Raw genomic sequence first — 20,505 nt, forward strand, 5'->3', positions numbered from 1 at the left:
TGAACGGTTCGGATTATCAAAATTGGGCCTCAAAGTGGGCCCGAAGGCCCCGCAAGGAGGGAATGAAGGATCGAAATGAAGGGGAGGATCCCAATTCGTGTTCCTCATACGCTAATAAAACGGAGTAAGGATTTTCTAGAGTTTTTTTTTTTTTTAAGTTTTCTAGAGTAGTACATTGTGTGGTTGAGATTTAATGACAAGTCACATTAATTTTATAACATTAAATTTCAACCATACAATACACCACTTTAAGAAACTTTAAGCAAAAAACACTATAAAAGATCCTTAACGAATCCGGCCGCTGCGCTCGCTTTTATACACACAGTTTCAATTCTCATATACATATATATATATATATATATAGGGAGAGAGGGGGGTATCTGACAATGTCCCGATTTCCGTGGGCGTCTCCGTCTCGGACATCAGTTTCCATCACCAATTCACCACCATCACTTGACACCATCAGCAGGTCACGAACTCGACGGCGACAATCACTACCTCGCCAACACCACTTCACCACAACGACCGGCTAGTGTCTACTACTCCACCTCTATCCACCACTCCCACACCTCCTAACGACCCCACTCCCACACCTTCTAACGACCCTATATTCACCACTCCCCCACCTCCTCACGACCCTATATTCACCACTCCCCCACCTCCTAACGACCCTATATCCACCACTCCCACACGTCCTAACGACAGGCTGCTGTCTGCCGAGCCGGAGCCATCGCCATTACCAACTCCTGGTACCACTCGTAACTCCTCTTCTCCGCCGTCAGGTTCCTCGCTGCCACCTCCGGGGACCTCAAAGTCATCGCCGCCGCCAAGCTCGTCGAGTACATCAACAGGGCTTGTTGTTGGGATTGCGATTGGTGGTGTAGTGATTCTTGCAATTTTGAGCATTTTGTTCATATGGTGCAAGAAGAAGAAGAGAAGAGACCATGATGACTATGTTCTACCATCACACGGGCCTAAAGGTGAGAGACCTTTTTCCCGTTCTACTTATTGTTCCTTCTTATCTTGTCATGTGTTCAAATTGTCCTGAATTTCTGTCATTTTTCACATGCATTTATGATTATAGGAAAAAAAAAAAAAATTATTATTATTTGTTGAGTGAATTACACCAACGGTCTCTATATTTTGGGGTTTGTGTTACTTTAATCCATAACGTTTTAATTGTGATATATTTGACCATGAATTTTGAATCTTGTTCTAAATAAGAACAATTGAAAATACTAGTGAATTTTTCAAGAGCAAATTCGTCAATTTAATAAAATATAAATTAATTTAACAAAAATAAATATCAAAAAATTATTTTTGAATTTTTTAAAATTATTTATACCAACTAAAGATAAAATTATATAAAACTGATAAATCTTTTAGACATTTATTTTTTTTTTACCAAATTAATTTTTATTATGTATTTGGATAATAATCATGCAAAATTAATTTTTAAAAATTAATCATGTAATTTTTATCAATTTTACATAATTTTATCTTTGGTGGATAGAAATAATTTGTAGAAATTTTAAAATATTTTTTCGACATGTATTTTTGTCAAATTAGTTTATATTTTATCAAATTAACGATTTTGTCCTTGAAATTAAGTAATGGTATGTTCAATTGTCCTTATTTGAAACAAGATTCAAAATTCAGGGTCAAATGTGTCACAATTGAAAAGTTAAGAATTAAAGTGACATGAAACTCAAACTATAAGGACTATTAGTGCAATTTTCCCTATTCCTTAGGGTTATGAGAAACTCATGGATTTGTTGATTAATTTGTTTTTGGAAGTCTAATTCTGGGAAATTTGACTGGGAATATGTTAGAATTGTATAATAATTGTCAAGCTGCAACTGTTATATGGATCTGGTGGTCACAGTCTTGGGAATTGCTTTACTCTTTCAACTTCTTGAAATAGTATTTTTCTCCTGCTAAAAATTGTTGAATTTAGCATTTTCATGACTTGGGTTGTTTTTCTCAAGTATAAAATATTGGATCAATAATGGCATGTATGTGTTCTTATAACCTAATAGAAGCAAACCAAACTAAGCCTTGAATGTTGTTAAAAAAAAAAAAAAAACTAAGCTTTAAATCCCGATCAAGTGAAGTCAGCTACATGAAGGGTGTGTTTGGTTTGTATTTTGAGGTAAATTTTCAAAACAAATAATGGGGGAGAAATTTTTTTAAAAAAAATTGGTATATTTAATTGTATATTTTGAAAATAGTTTTGAAATTTGGGATGATTTGATATTTTATTGTAATTGAATAGATATGTGTAAAAAAAAATGATTGAAAATGAGAGATGAGAGAGAAAAAGTGATTGATTGATGTGTAATAGAGAAAAAAGTAATTTTAATTTTTTTTTGAGAAAATTTGTAACTAAATATGTTTTTAAAAATTTTCTTCTGAAAATATATATTAAAACACAAATCAAACATACCCTTCATATTTTTGCTATTCCTCCCTTTCAAGGCTATTTATTCAGTTAAATTCAATAAATTAATATAATTTTTTATTATCTTTCAATGTCAGTTTTAAGTATTCCTTTCCCAAGAATTTATTTTCATTTGACATTTTGAATATGTGATGGCTGTGGTTTGAGGATGTGCAAATCATGAATGAATACAAGATGTAGCTGTTCATGCTTATCTGACAGACTTAAATTCAAGATGAATTACAAAAAGAAAAGGCAACATCATGCTTATCTGTTCAAAAAATGCTTTGCACCCCAGTTTTTCCAACCCCAGTGACCTCCAGTGTTTTCTTATTGGCTGAAATTTTTTTTTTTATTTTTTATTGAGCAATCACAGAGCCTCACGTGGAGTGGGGTGCTGGGGTCCCAGCACGGTTCTTATCTGTTTAGATTCCCTGTTAACCATTTTTAAAATCTATATCTACTAGTGAGAACCTGTGCTATGCACGAGACTTTCTAAATTTTTTTTTAAAAAAAATTATTATAATTATCTTGAAGTAATTTAATATTTTATCTTGCGGTATATATGAAATTTATAGGTTAACTTTTCTGTTTATAATTTTTTAAATTATTAGTTTAAAAAAATTAAAAATATATATATATATATATATATAAAATATTTAGTGCAATTTTGATAATTTGTATTTAAAAAAAGTTAAACTTGATTAAATGAGATTAACTGAGTAATGACATACCTCTTCATGTTATGAAAATATATAAATTTAAAAGTTATAATTAAAACAAATATATAATTTTATTATTAAATATGAAGTGAAGTGATATTTAATAATAATTAATATGATGTTTCTATTATTAATCCAATAATTTAAGTTACATTTTTTTTTTAATTTCAAATATAATATACACACGGATTTCTAGTCTTTATGAATAAGAAAGTTCAAAATATTTTCAATTTTCATAATTTTCTTTTAATTTTTTTATGAATTACTTTAACTTTTTCATTAAATTTTTATCAATTTTTAAAAGAACTTTCATTCTTATTCCTTTTTTTTTTTCTTTTCACCAATTTTTGATTGAAAAAACAATAATTTTTAATGTTTCATTTTTTAAAATTTTTATCAAATTATAATTTGATAAAAATATATTAAGGGTTGAAGTTTCTCTTAATTGGAATTATAGTGAAATAACATCTTGAAATAGTCAAAATTTGAGTATGTAATTGGTTGAAATGTATAATTTAATTAATTCTTTTCTCATATTTATATAAAAATTGACACTTATAACTACATCATTATAAGTTGGATTATGAAAAAAAATTTGGGATTTCAAACATTTTCTATTTGTAAATATCCTACATATTAAAAAATGGAAAAGGTAAAAGAAAAAGAAAAAAATATGTATAGCTTTTTGATATGTGTTTATCAGTTTTGTTTTGTGGATATAAATAATTGATATTTCAATTTAAAAAATAAAAAAGTCAAAAAAAAATAGATTGGATTTTTTAGAGAAAAAGAAACCATCTAATTAAGATGGACTATTTTAATCACATAAAAAAATAAAAATTATATTTAGAGATTATCCCTATAAATTATACTATTATATACAACTATAGTAGTAACAAATTAACTATAATATATATGAAAAGTTATATTAAGTTTTCACTTTCAATTAATTGAATTATAATTAATAAACTAATGAATAGCAGTAATGGTCTAATGAGATAGAAAGAGAATAAAAATAAAGAACACAATAATATTTAAAAGTTTTAAATTCACCTAGTTATACAAAAATCTAATGTTATAGTAAAATCTTGAATTTTCAATAAATTTTCACATTTTTTATAAAATAAAATGACAAGAAACATAAAAAATTTGATATCCATTTTTTTTAACATCAATTTTATGGTGTTCATTGAAGAAAACAAAATTCGATCAAAATCCTTAGCATGAACAGACATAGATACTTCGATTGCAACTATTTTTTATTTTTTTTTTGATCAGCAAAGAAAAATTTCATTTAATAGCATGAAATTAAAGGTACAAGAAGATGACATGCAACGAGAGAGATTCAGAAGTATAAAAATACCCCTACTACTGCTACTCGCAACTATAATCATACAACTACTTCGATTTAACAGTATTTTTTTTTTTTTGATAAGCAAAAGAGAGCTTTATTGATGAAGAAAGCAGAACAAGCAAACCACTTACATCAATAAAGAGGGAAGTGCAAAAGCATCACCGCAGGCCTTAGCAATCCCAACTAGGTTGGCACCGCTAGGGGAGCAAAATCATCTGCTAGCACTTGACCCAAGATTGGCGAGAAACCAATCCAGAGAAAGCAAGAGAAAGGGAAAGGAAAAAAAGAAAAACCAGACCAGCCACCTAAACATTGACTAATCAGAAGAGAAAAAATGAAACAAAGAGCATGAAACAAACCAACTGCAATCCAAACTGACTAAACAGCAGAGGGCCTCAGACCATTCCAACTGCAGGACCAAACATAGAGCATAATTCTTCAAACTGATACAAACTACACAGCAGGCCAACAGACTAGAACCAAGGGAGCAACCAGCTCAGACCAGATCAGCCTTCCAAATATTCCCAAGAATTGGTGACAGACACCTTGGCAGAACACACACGGCTGCAGGCCAACAGACAGAACCAAGGGAGCAACCAGCTCAGACCAGATCAGCCTTCCAAATGTTCCCAAGAATTGGTGACAGACACCTTCTGTCTTTACACTAGAAACAGACCAGCCAAACTCCTATGTGCATCTGCAACAGCAAACAACACAGAAGCCACAACAGAGAGCAGAGCACAGAAGCCAAAGGCCAAATGCCCCAAAAGCAGAGCACAGGGCAGAACACAGAAGCCAAAAGCCCCAAAAGCACACCCGGGATAATGCAGAGCAGAACACAGAAACAGAGTTCTCACAACAAAAGCAGAAAACACGCAGAGAATAACCAAGAAGGGAAGAGTACTTGACAGAAACAGAGCACTTGACAGAAACAGAATTCATCAGAGGCACCTCCTGGTCTGGTTGAAGTTAAATATAAAATCATGGATGGAATAAGAGCAAGAGTTCCCAATAGAGTGACTCTTCAACCAAATGGCAACTCTAATCTTGATAAGCTCACAAAGCTGCAGGGAGTTAGGTTGAGCACTATTAAACACACAGTCGTTCCTGAGCTTCCAAATTGACCATAAAACAGCAAGTGGTAAGGCTTTCCATATTTGGAGTTCCTTCTTTCTGGTTTTAGTGCCACTCCACCAATCAAGTAAGGCCACCACAGAGCCTGGACATACCCAGAAAAAACCCCACCAATCTATAATGTCAGACCAAATTTTCCAGGTAAAGGGGCAAAGGAGTAATACATGGTTAAGGGACTCAGGTTCTTCTCTGGAGGTAGAAATATAATGGATGGTGTGCTCATTGCTAATGAGATTGTAGATTGGTGGAAAAAATCAAATAAGCAAGGGGTGATCATTAAGCTTGATTTTGAAAAAGCCTTTGACACGGTGAATTGGGAGTTCTTATTTGATTTGCTTGCAAAGTTTGGTTTTGGTTCAAAATGGCTGGGCTGGATGAAAACTTGCTTATCAACTACAAGTATTTCCATCCTTGTCAATGGCTCACCTACTGATGAAATCCAACCGGAAAGAGGTCTCAGACAGGGCGATCCACTCTCACCCTTCCTGTTCAATATTGCAGCAGAGGGGTTGAATATCTTACTTTCAAGAGCTAAGGTTATGGGCTTAATTAAAGGTGCTAATGTTGGACCTAATGGGCTGGAATTCACTCACCTGCAATTCGCTGATGACACCATTCTCTTTTGCGAGGCAGATTCAATGGAAATCACAACTTTAAAGAGGATACTTAGATGTTTTGAGATTATGTCAGGTTTGAAAATTAACTTCCACAAAAGTGTTGTTTGTGGTATTGGAATCTCTGAGACTTTAGTCAATGACTTCTCATCAAAACTGAACTGTCTCACTCAGAAGCTACCATTGAAGTATCTTGGTCTTCCACTTGGTGCCAATCCTAGAAGGAAAGCTACCTGGAAACCGGTTCTGGATAAATTTAAAAGTAAGCTTTCTGGATGGAAAAAAAGACTTTTATCGTTTGCGGGTAGACTCACCCTTATTAAGTCAGTTTTATCAAACCTCCCTATCTTCTACCTTTCCCTGTTCAAAATGCCAAAGGGTGTAATCAAAGAGGTGGATAAAATTCAAGCTTCTTTTCTGTGGGGCGACACCGAGGTCAAAAGAAAGGTCCACTTGGTCAATTAGAAGGTTGTCTCTTTGTCAAAAAATCAAGGAGGATTAGGTGTTCGAAGTTTGGGTCAAGTTAATGAGTGTTTACTTGCTAAATGGTGGTGGAGGTTTTGTAATGAAAAACAAGCCCTTTGGCGAAGATTGATCTGTTGCAAGTACAGCAGCAGATCCGGTAGTTGGTTTCACTCCCAAGGTACTATTACTAATTGCTACTTCGATTGCAACTATAATCACCAATAATTCTTCTCTACCATGCAAACCTGTAAACAAACGCATAAATCTCACTAAAACCGAAACCAAAAGCAAACCAACAATATAGAAAGAGAATCATACAAGGAAAAAATAAAATTAAAAAATAAATAAATTTATAGAGTTGGAGAATGTTACTTCTAACAATTTAAACCTTACCTAACCAAATCCGTTAGCTCCTCTGCCAGTGCTCGTGAAGTTTAGAAGTTGGGATGACTAGTCAGATTATTCTTTAAATAAGATTTGAAAATTGATTAATTTGTCTCATTAAATAATTTAAAATTTTGATATGTATATATCATAAAAATAGATAATTATATTACTAAATCATAATTCGAATTTAGATATTGTCATATTTCTTTAGATTTATATCTAAATTCTTATCTTTTTTATTTTTGTGTAGTTTCTATTCCGTTTTTTTTTTTTAAGATGGAGTTGTAGGTATCTATTTTTTTTTAATTTAATTTATCTGTGGTTTCTATTTATTTTTAATTATTATTATTTAGGTAAGTTATGATGTGAGTTAGATTTATGATAGACATGTGAGTTTTATTGATTTAAAGTATAATGGTTAGAGATGTTTTTAAATTAGATTTGTTTAGATAAACTTTAAAGATTTTTAAAATTTAAAATTGGATATTGTGATGCAAAAGAAAGATTTTAAGTGAATAAATAAAAATCAAGTTTATTAATTTTATCTGTTTATTTGATTTTTTTTTGGTTATGTTATAATATAATATATAAGATATAGATAGATATCTACAACTTTAATGAAAAATATTATTTAATTTTTTGGGAAAAAAAAGGAAGGTAAGTTTTAATTATTATTATTTTTTTTTTTTGAAATCGGTGAGAGAGATTAGGATGGAGAGATTATGAAATATTTTTGTTATTAAATAAATAAATCAGTCAATAGTTTTTTTTAATCTATTTTATAAATTAAAAAACAATAATTTTAGAAAATTGATTAATTTGTCCCATTAAGTAATTTAAAATTTTGATAGATACACATCAAAAAAAATAGATAATTATGTTACTAAATCATAATTCAAATTTAAATGTTATATCTTTTTGAGATCCATAGGTAAATTCTTATCTTCTTTATTTTTGTGTGTAACCATAGTATATGAGAGTAATTATAAGAGAAGTCAAAAGGGTTTGTGGGTTGGGAGAAGTTAATAAATGTTGATTTTTTTAAAAAAATCAAAAAATTAGAAAATTAGGATTAGGATATTGGAGTTCCTACAAGGCTTGTGGGTTAAAAACCCCTTTTTCCTTATATAATACTAGCCTATCATCCGTGCTATGCACGAGATAATTATAGATATATATATATATATATTAGAATTTTTTTAATATACAAATTATTTTTTTTAGGTTTTTTATAAAAATAATTTAACAATCTTATCACTAATCATAGTGTATGGGAGAAGTTGAAAAGGGTGCTACAGTAACTATGTACGGGTTATATCTATAATTATTTGTTTGAGGGGATTTTGACCAAAGCTCTCAAAAGGCATGTAGAAATATATGCGGATTGGAAAAAGTTAATAAATACTGATCATGGGATTTTGAACAAATCAATAAATGCAGACATGTGGATTGAAAAAAGTTAATAAATGTTGGTTAAGGGATTTCGACCAAATCAATAAATGCTGAGATTTTATTATTTTTTTTAAGTCAAAAATTTTGAAAATTAAAATTAGGATATTGAAACTACCACAATGCTTGGGGGTTAGAAATCCCATTTTCCTTATATATAGACTAACATATCACTCGTGCTATGAACGGATTGCGTTTACAATTATCTACATATGTGAATTGTGATTTAAATTTTTTTTTTAAATGTCTTCTTTTTTTCATTTTTTATATTATATAAAGGGTTATTATGAGAGATAATAATTATATGTGTTGGAACTTTTCAAGGAATTCATATGTGTTGGATTTGAAAGAATTTTTTTTTATACTTATTCTTAATGCATTAAAGTGTTATTATGAGGGTAAGACTTGGGAGTTGGGAGAAGTTAATAAATGCTAAGATTTTTTTTAAAAAAAAAAAATCAAAAAACCAGGAAATTTAGATTAGAATATTGGAGCTCCCACAAGGCTTGGGGTTAAAAACCCCATTTTGCTTAATATATAGTATATACTAGCCTATCACCCGTGCTATGCACGGGATAATTATAGATATTTATATTTGTTTTAGATTTTTTTTAATATATAAATTATGTTTTTTAAGATTTTTTATAAAAATAATTTAACAATCTTATCACTAATCATAGTGTATGGGAGAAGTTGAAAAGGGTACTGCAGTAACTATACACGGATTGTACCTATAATTATTTGTATGAGGGGATTTTAAATGTTGATCAGGAGATTTTGACCAAATAAATAAATGTAGACATGTGGAAATACATGTAGATTGAAAAAAGTTAATAAATATTGATCAGGAGATTTTGATCAAATCAATAAATGTAAAGTTTTTTTTTTTTTTTTAATAAGAAATTTAGAAAATTCAGATTGGGATATTGAAACTCTCACAGGCCTTAGGGTTAAAAACCTTATTTTGCTTAATATATAGTATAGATACTAGCATGTCACCCGTGCCATGCTCGAGATAAAATAATATATTATTTATTAAAAATATAATAATTAGTATATTTAATTTTTTACATTTTTTCTCTCGTAAATAAAATTTTATATATAAATTTAAGAGTTTTGTTTCAAACGTTCCTTTACTATAATATTTACTCATAAACATAGATTAAAATTGTTGTATTGACAATTAACAATTAAAATTATGCTTTGTTATAAATAAGAAAATGACATAGTTCTAATACTTCACTATTTTAGAATAAAAATATATGAATTTTAAAAAATTGTTATATTGGTTTTTGAAAGGAAAATAATTAAAGAAATTTTAAAAACTTAATGCATAAGAAAGAATCATTGTAACATATAATTTAAAATTTCAAAAAAAGTTAAAAACGAATAAAGACTTTAAAAAGATGTGATTACTGTTAAAACTAATGTCATATTTATTAATACGTATAGTTTTATTTGGATATTATTTATATTTTAACATGTTTATTCAAAACAAAAATAAATAAAAATAAAAGTATTAATAATTTTGAGTTTTAAAATATAATTTTGTGGACTTGCTATATTAACTTTTGAAAGGAATATATTGGAGTTTTTTTACAAAAATTGAATATTAGTCATTGAATAAATCTTATAAGATTTATAATAGGAAGAAATTAATGATATTGCAACATATGCATTTTAACAATTTTAAACTTTGAAAAAATAAATAAATTAGGACTTTGAACTTTAATTATTGTACAACATTTTTATTTATATAAACTAAGGATAGGTAATAGATAGATTAAAATTAATTATAAATATAGCTATATTTAAAAGGATATGGTTTTGTATAGCTATATTTAAAATTCTAAAATTTATTTTTTAACTTCCTATATAAAAAGATTCAAAATTTTAAATTACATATGAGTTTTTTTTCCTAAAAACATATAAACTCACAGTGGAATAGAGAGAAAAGTGCCAAAAAATGAATAGATGAGCTGCACATATTAAAGATAAATAATTAAATAATTGACTAACACCTTTAATAGTTTTGAAAAAATTGATTAAAATAAAAAATTCTATTTATAACTTTGAAAAACTATTATATGCATTTGAAAAAGTATAACGTATGCTGGCTAAGATTTTTAGATAGAAGAAAGAATTGGTTAGAGAAAGAGTGTATAAGAATAATTTTTTTCATCTTTTCTTTTTTAAATTATAAATCATGGAATCATTATAAAAAACAATAAATTATGAGATTTTTCTAAAAAATTATATATAGTATAGATATGCTTAAATTTATTTGGGAATAAAATTGTATTTAATTATGGAATAGAGAGAGAATCTAGATATAAGGTTTAATTTTTATTTTATGTTAGGCTTAATTTTGGGTTTATATAGATTAGACTAGTTGTGAAATATTTTAATAGTATACATTTTACGGGAGTTGAAAGAGTTTTCTTTTTATTAGATTTATTTTAGGAGAGAAAGATTGTATGAGATTTATATTCTTTTTAAAAAATTACATTTAAGGTTTGGAAACATTTAGGGCATCTAAGATGAAAAGTCACTTTGGTATAATATATAGTACTAGTGGTCACCCGTGTGATGCACTGGATTTTAGAAAGTCAATAATTATTAAAAAAAATTCCTATTTGATTGTATTTTATAATATTTTTATTTAATTTGTGTATGTAAATCTTACTTTACATCATTAAAAATATTTAACATTTCACATTATTGAAAATTTTTAAAAACTATCATACATTAAGTAAATCATCATATATATAATAGCTAATTTATCTAAGAATTATTTCAGACAACCAAAGTAGAGTAACAAAGACATTATAATTAATCAAAATGACTAATATTAAATAAAAGTAACACTAATTTTGTTTAATTAATAGTAGATATTATATTAATCATCCCATTTTAGTAGTTAAACTTTTTTTGCATGCTATTTGTTTTTCGGTTATACTGATTCATTAAACAAAAATAGGTTTGGAATGATTAAAAAAAAAAATTAAAAAAGGTTTGGAAATGCATTAAAATTGAATTGACAAACATAAAGAATATAAATATTTAAATTATTTAAAAAAAAATTAACATTTTTAATATGAGACCTCTTCCATTTGCTCAAACTCTAAATCTAAATAAAAAAAAAATTAAAAAAAGAAGAAATTTGTGATTTAGTTCTCAAAGGAAATAAGTTCCTAAAGTAAATTTAATTATGAGTTATTTCAACAGGATAATCAATAATAAAAAAATCAACTGATGAGTACATTTAAAGTATAAACCCATATTCAATCAATTTTGATGTGTTTTTCATTTTCAATCTAACATCTTCACAAAAAAAAAAAAAAAAAAAAAAAAAATTAAACACAATCAATAAATGAGAGAGTTACAAATTGATAATAGTAGCGCTTTTAAAAGAAAAAAATAGAATAAAATCTCAATTAAATGACACATTATTAACAAAAAGAAAGAAATAAAGAAAAATACAGATTATAACAAAAAAAAAATTAAATAATAATATCCATTTACATAAACTTACTTTATCACAAATGCAAAAACTCATGCAAGTTCACATTTCAAATGTAAAGCAAATATTTAGGATTTTTAGGCACCGAAAAGAGATAAAAAAATGACTCAATATTGATTGTTTCCCCCCTCTGCCCCACACTCCAATCTTTTGTTCATGGTTTTATTTGCAGGACCTTGTATTTATATTGAAAAATTATGCTTAGACAAAAGATATATATGGAATTCTATCCTATTTAAAATTTGTATAGATAATTAATTGATGATTTCAAAACAAAAAATATTAAGTTTAACTTGAAGATAAACTTTAAAAAGATTAAGTTGAAATATATGGGAATTCTATAACAAACTAACAAAAGATAAATATAGGTTATTAAAAAAATTATTATCTTTTTGGGATATTTATATCCCAATTTAATCTTTTTTTTTATTTAAATATTTTGTTATCTTTTATTTGAATTTTCATTTTGCAGTTCAAATCTAAATAGTTATATTTTTATTTTTGTATATTTTTTCATCTCTATTTTTTTTTATTATCCATACATAAATAGTTATTTATTTTAAAAAGTATTTAACTCCTAATCTTTTTTATTTGAATATTAATCTTGTATTTGAAGTTTTATCAATTCAAAATATGAAATTCTATTAAATTTAAACTTTATATGGATAATTAATTGATGATTTTAAAAGATAAAATAATAAGTTAAACTTGAAGATAAAATTTAAAAAGATTAAGCTGAAATATATGAAAATTCTACAACAAACTCACAGAATATAAATATAGATCGTTAAAACATTTATTATCTTTCTGGGATTTATACCTCAAACTTAATATTTTTAATTTAAATGTTTTTTTATCTTTTATTTGCATTTTTATTTATGTAATTTTATTATATTTAAAATTTATATGAATAATTAATTAATGATTTTAAAAGATAAAATATTAAATTCAACTTGAAGATAAACTTTAAAAAGATTTAGCCAAAATATATGGAAATTCTACAACAAACTCACATAAGGTAAATATAGATTGTTAAAAACTTTATAATGTTTTTGAAATTTATATCTTAATCTTAATCTTAATCTTTTTTATTTAAATATTTTTTATCTTTCATTTGAATTTTTATTTTTCAGTTCAAATCTAAATAGTTATATATATATATATATTGTATATATTTTAATCTCTATTTTTTTATTGTTCATATATAAATAATTATCTTTTATTTTAAAATTTATTTGACTCATAATATTTTTTATTTTATTATTTTTTAATCTTTTATTTGACTTTTTATATTATTTTGTGATTGAAATTTGAATAGGTATCTTTTTATTTTATTTTTTTATATTTTTATCTCTACCTCTTTGTTATTCATATCTAAATATTTATCATTTTATTTAAATATATATAATCATTTTGGCTTTTAAGATTTAGATAATTAACAAATGATTAAAAATTAGGAAAGTGGGAGGGAAGACTTGAGAGGTAACACGTAAGAAAGATAATCCATAAGAGTTTAGTATTAGGAGTTTGGAGAATTCTCATGCTCTACTACATTTGCTTATATAGATTGTATAGATAGATAGATTATGAGATTTAGGAAAGAGATAAATATTAGGGGAGAGATTTCAGAAACTTGTAATTCAATTTTTTTTTTAAATCTATAGTTACTTTGTTAGTCAATAGTATTATTTTTAAATAATATTTTTAAAATTACAAAAATTAGCAATTTTAGTTTTTTTAATCTATAATTATTTTGTTAGCCAATAGTACCATTTTTAAATATTTTTCAATTACAAAAATTAGCAATTGTGGTTTTACGTTCTTTTCAATCCATAATGTTTTTTTTTAAAAATATATATATAATTACTTTGTTATGAGATGAGATTTTTGTTTGTTTGTTTGTTTGTTTGTTTGTTTTTTTTTTTTTTTCAATGTATAGTTAGTTTATTATGAGATGAGATTTAGGAAAGAGAGAAATATTGGAGGGGGAGATTTAGGAACTTGTAATTCAAAATTTTAGGTGGTTTTTTTATTTTTTATTTTTAAATCTATAAATAGAATTATTTTTAAATATTCATAAAATCACAAAAATTAACAATTGTGGAATGAGAGTTTGGAACTTTCACAAGTCTTTTCATTTACATAATAAATAGATAAATATAGATGTTTATATTTGTTGTAAATATTTTTTTAATATACAAATTACTAATTTTGGATTTTTTATAAAAATAATTTAATAATTTTGGTGAAACACTAGTCATGTTTGTCAGAATTTATGATTTTGGTGAAGGCTTCAAGAAGCATAATATGCGTACTTTAATATTTTACCTATTAAATGGACAAAATTGGATGATTTTGTTACTCTTTTTTTTTTCTCAAAACCATAATTAATGAGCAGTGGTGGTTCTGGGTCCAATCATTCAGGCGGTGAAAACTCATTGCCACCACTTTCCCCTGCCATGTCTTTAGGTTTTGCAAAGAGCACATTCTCGTATGATGAATTGGCAATGGCAACGGATGGATTTTCAGAAGCCAACTTCCTTGGACAAGGTGGTTTTGGGTATGTGCACAAGGGAGTCCTTCCAAATGGAAAAGAAGTCGCCATTAAGCAGCTGAAAGCTGGAAGTGGTCAGGGGGAGCGTGAATTTCAAGCTGAGGTTGAGATCATTAGCAGAGTGCATCACAAACATCTTGTTTCATTAGTTGGGTACTGTATCACCGGGTCCCAAAGAATGCTAGTTTACGAGTTTGTTTGTTCCGAACAACACCATGGAGTTTCACCTACATGGTGAGTGTTCTTTTCATTACTAAATTACAGAGGCAACTACTTTATATATATATATATATATATTTTTATTTTTGGGTATGGTAAGGGCCTAAGGGGTTGGTTAAATTTTCAAGTCTGCTGGTTATTATTGTTTAGTGGTTCTTACTTTTAAATTTGCATGTATATTTTCTGAACAATCCTTCTCAATAAACAATAGAATATTAATGAACTCTAGTCGCCAAATGTACTTCAAGTTATGAGTCCTACATATGCTTTATTGTCTAAGAACCTGTTGAGCTGATGCTGGATGCTTCTGGTAAAATTGATTCTGATATAGAAAATAAAACGTTTCAGGAAAGGGAAGACCTACCATGGATTGGTCCACAAGATTGAGAATTGCTGTAGGGTCTGCTAAAGGACTGGCTTATCTGCACGAGGACTGTAAGTTCTCTTCATACATATACTTGCTTCTCGTTTTAGAAGCAAGAAGCGACTCTTTAGCATATCATACTGGGGTTAATATATTTTTTTAATTGAATTTTTTTTATTTGCAGGCCATCCTAAGATCATACATCGTGACATTAAGGCAGCCAACATACTTCTGGATTTTAACTTTGGGGCAATGGTAAGATTTCCTTGTAAGCATGGGTCGAGAATCATTAAATTTCAATTTGCATCTTTGAAGTTTGTCATAATAAATCCAAGAAAAACAGAGTTTTTTCCCCTTTCTGTATGTGATATGATTGGTGAGATTTATCAGTTATGGGTGCAAGGAGTGGAATGAATATTTTTAATCACAAGTGACAAACAAAAAATTTCAAACCACTGATTATGTTGTCCAAACTTCATAGTAGTGGTGATTGTTGTCATTAAGTCTGTAACCTGTAATTTTTTATGTTCTTCTCAGGTTGCAGATTTTGGACTTGCAAAGTTTTCTTCTGATGTCAACACTCACATATCCACCAGGGTGATGGGAACTTTTGGGTAAGGCCTACCTCTTATGTCCAAGTTTCAAATAATTGATTCTGTCAATAATTGATTCTTTTGGGTTGTTAGAATAGTAGAGAAAGATGAAATAATATATATTGTATTGAATGAATGAATTGTATTGAATAATATTGTCCTATACAATAGAAGACTTGTATATATAGGCTGAAAAAGAATATCCTACTAGAAATCTAACTATGAGAAATAGTATCCTATAAGAGACCTAACTATGACAATACCTAATATATCTAGGAAATCATTACCTAATATATGTAGAAATATATACCATATATACATTAACATCCCCTCTCAAATTCAAGGAGGATAAACATCTTGAGTTTGGAGAGAGAAACTAAAACATGAAATAAAACTAAATAAAATAAAAGGCAAATAGATTGCAAAATCAGAACAGGAGCGCAAAGGCGCTTGAAATAGATCAGAGGCCGGAACTAAAGTCAGGAGACAGTTTATGGTTGTGTTGGACTATTATAGGAACTGACTGAAACTAATACCAAGTCAATTGAAAGTTGTGCCGGACCGATATAGGAATTGGTTGAAACTAATGCCGAGAGACAGTTTATGGTCGTGTCGGACCGTTGTAGGAACTAGTTGGAACTAATGCCAGGACAGTTTACAGGGATCACGCCGAACTGATGTAGGAGCTAATTGGAATCAATGTCGGGACAGTTTACGGGGTCATGCCAGACCGTTGTAGAGATGAATGTTGAACCAGTAAGTGTGGCACACATATAACTTATGACGTAGTGCTGAACGATGATGGCAATAGATAACTGAGTGCGCCAGGAGGCGGCTTGGATGGTGTGCCGGGGGGTGAGTTTGGTGGTGCGCCAGAGGAAGCGGCTTGGATTGTATGCCAGAGAGGGATGGCTTGGGTTGTGGGCCAGAGAGTGCGGCTTTGATTGTGCGCCAAAGGTAGCGGCTAGGTGGTTTTCATGGTGTATAACCATGTTCATCATGATATATGTATAATACCCCCCTCAAACTCAAATAGGTTTGAAGATAGAAACCAATTTGAGATATTTGGGGCAGGAATAAACTAGCGGAAAAAGGAAGAGATCACTACGAGGTGATACTAAAAGAAAAATATGATAGCGGAATAGGTTGAGGTCCGGCAGGCGGCCAAGGTGAGGCTGCCGCTCGCCAGTGAAGCAAAATTATTAAGTTCTTAACCTAGCTCTGATATGATGTTAGAATAGTAGAGAGAGAGGAAATAATATGTACTGCATTGAATGAATGAATTGTATTGAATAATATTTTCCTATACAGTAGAAGTCATGTATATATAGGTTGAGAAAAAATATCCTACTAAAAATTTAACTATGAGAAAAAATATTCTATAAGAAACCTAACTATGACAATACCTAATATATCTAGGAAATCAATACCTAATATATGTAGGAATATATACCATATATACATTAATATGGGTGATGGGAACTTTTCAATTGCTTCTGTCAATAATTGATTCAGTTATTGTTATCTCATTCTGGATGCTCTGTTTTCATTTCCAAGATTCAATTTCTCATTCCATTTTGATAATGACAAAGGTATTACAATGTTTTCTACACTAGTTCTTATTAAAATATCATTCACATTCTAATAATAAGCTCACCACTTCTAGATACCTGGCTCCGGAATATGCTTCTTCTGGGAAACTTACAGACAAGTCTGATGTTTTCTCATTCGGAGTCGTGCTTCTAGAGTTAATTACTGGACGTCGACTTGTTAACTCATCTCAATCTTACGCAGATGATAGCTTGGTAGACTGGGTGAGCAATTACGTCAAAACCACTAAATCTTTTTCCACTCTAATAAAAGGCTTTAATTTTGTTTGATTTACTTTTCACATTTTTTGATTTTTTTTCTAAGTCTAACAAAATTATCTTTGCTTGTTGATCCACGGTTGCAAAGGGATTACAGACCCAACGAGATGGCTCGTATGGTTGGTTATGCTGCTGCTTGTGTGCGTCATTCAGCACGATGTCGACCACGAATGAGCCAAGTAAGATTTTGGGTTTATTTTGCAACAGCCATGATAAAAACCCCTACAAAACACAACCCCAAAAATGATCTGGACCATTCATGTCATTGTCAGAGATAGGGAAACAAAATTCAAAAACATCAATGGTCAATACATCAGTGGAGGCCGTGGGGGTCCTCCTTTGTGGGGGTCCTAAACATTTTCCTATTTGCAATATAGTCAAGCTAAACAATTCCTATATCTTATGCAAATTGGTTGATCCTAATGGAGCCAACAAGTTATGAATCCAGTGTGGCATTTCGATATTGTGGAATGGTTCTTCAATTATAAATTTTACCATTCCATACTACTTACGTCACTTGCAAGTGGAAGTCAGGCCCGGAATTTAATGCATTGTCTTGGTTGAGACCTTTAAAACACACAAAGCTATGAATGATCTGATCTACAAATTTCAAATAATTTGATTCTGCTTCCCAAGGTTGGTGTATCTTGCACCATAACACTTGAGCCTAAGGGTGTGCGCGGTGTGGTTCGGGTGGTTTAAGGGTAAAATTACAAACCGAATGGCGGGTTGGCGGATTAGCAGATTCACAAATTGCTGTTTGAGCGGTTTTTTTGCGGGTTGGCGGATTAAAGAATATTCTAACTAATTATCATATATTTACATAATATATAATACTAATTTGTATAACATTTTTTAGATATATAACACAAAGTAATTTTACATAATATGTTTCATATATATAACTACTAATTTGTAATAAATTTCATATCTTAAATATCTCTCACACTCATTTTTACATTGATATTTCATTGGAGGTTAAAAAATATATATGTATTACTATAGCGGAGCGGAGCGATTGGCGGATTATAAATTTTAAAGTTTAAACCGCGGTTAGTGGTTAGAGCGGTGCGGATTGATGTAGATCAGTGCGATTTTAGTGGATTGGGCGGTATTTTGCATAACCCTACTTGAGCCCCATGGCGTGTTACCTAAGAAGCACGAACAATTCTAAGTTGCGTGTTCTTGTCCGACGCTGATGCTCATTTGACACTTCTTGACATTCGTCGGACACACATGATGAAACATATATTTGAACAAAATAACTTAAAGGATACAATGACATAAGAAAAACAATATAAATTTATACGTATTAGTCCCTGCTCTTTTTAAATTAAGGAATTAATATTATGTTGTATTTTTTATTATGTTGGAATGAAATATTCATATATGTGATATATAATAAATATATAAGATCATATATTTTGTGCATGTCCACCGCATGTCATGTCCTATATTTTTTTGATGTTGATGTGTCAGTATGTCCATAGCCTGCAAGATTCTTGCTTCTTAACTTAGATGTGCTATATGTGAGCTAACTCCTAATCGATAAGCATAACTCGAATTGTGCAGGTAGTGCGGGCCTTCGAAGGAGACATATCTTTATCTGATCTTAACGAAGGAATCAAACCTGGACACAACACAGTCTACAGTTCTCATGGCAGCTCAGACTATGACACTAACCAATACAATGAGGACATGAAAAAATTTAGGAAGATGGCTCTGGGAACCAAAGGGTATGGAAGCAACGAGCACAGTGCACTAACTAGCGAATATGGATTGTATCCATCTGGTTCGAGCAACGGAGGCCAACAAACCACTCCAGAAATGGAGATGGGAAAGATGTGTGGGAGATAATTTCAATAATAATTAATTAAAGCAAATAAAAAAATAAAGTAAACAACAAAATTAAACCTTATAGTACTTCTATAGATAGTTTATGAACAAATTTGTGATTGAGGCCAATGTATGAACATTGTGTCTTTAAGACATAATTTCAGCTTCTTCAATGGTGCTTGAGAATAATGGATGTACTGTCTCTAGGATACAACAATCACCACAAACGAAGAGAGCACACTCTTTGATTGTACTGTGAACCAAAATTATATTTTACACTCACAAAATTCAAACTCACGCAGATGAAGAATACAAGAGGAATGCTTGAACTTAAGGAAGTTGGAATGAAAAAAATTGGAATGGGGGCTACCTTTATATAGGCTTGTTGGTACCTGTTAAGTTTGAACAGAAAAGGCACAAAAAAAGGACATGACCCTTCATTAAAATACAAAAACACCATGAAAGGATTACATCCTTTTATTTAAATGAAGGGTTGCACCCTTTCATTCAAATGGAGTTGATTTCAATTCACTGATGCCTTTATAAATTTTGCCAACAATTCCCCACATGAATGAAATTGACATAATGAGAAATGCAACAACATGTAGACTATGTGAATACAAATCTAGAAATATCCTACATAGGATAGGTAGCTTTTGATCTTGAACCTTCCCTTATAAAAGACTATCGGATTTACTGGTTGATTAGTGAATATGATGTATTGAATTGTTCTGCTGTTGGTGTAAACCGAGACAATAACCTATCACACAGTTTTATTTTCATACACAACTTGATTCTATCGGTTGTGTCTATTTTGGCTCTAGACAATTCTTGAATTCATAAGTGTTCTAGAGAATTTAGCCTTTTCAATTTTTATAAACCGACCCAGTTCACACTCACATAGGTGATTCCCATTAAAAGTATCATGCTATATCCCACTTGAATTTCCAAACTATGAGTCTCATTAAAATCAAAGCTTAACT

The 20,505-nt window shown here is 29.5% G+C and overlaps 1 pseudogene across 1 annotated transcript; it reads left to right on the forward strand.

Annotated features, from left to right (window-relative positions):
- The first annotated feature begins 460 nt into the window (after positions 1-460).
- LOC145789369 (proline-rich receptor-like protein kinase PERK1) lies at positions 461-17,698 on the forward strand (annotated as a pseudogene). The gene is made up of 5 exons (XR_014331195.1): positions 461-980; positions 14,513-14,876; positions 15,210-15,480; positions 15,763-15,839; positions 17,485-17,698. The product of XR_014331195.1 is annotated as a proline-rich receptor-like protein kinase PERK1 (transcript).
- Positions 17,699-20,505: the final 2,807 nt, after the last annotated feature.

The sequence above is a fragment of the Camellia sinensis genome, chromosome 5 (genome assembly GCF_055761805.1).
Source record: "Camellia sinensis isolate YWXY chromosome 5, ASM5576180v1, whole genome shotgun sequence".
NCBI classification, from domain to species: Eukaryota; Viridiplantae; Streptophyta; class Magnoliopsida; order Ericales; family Theaceae; genus Camellia; species Camellia sinensis.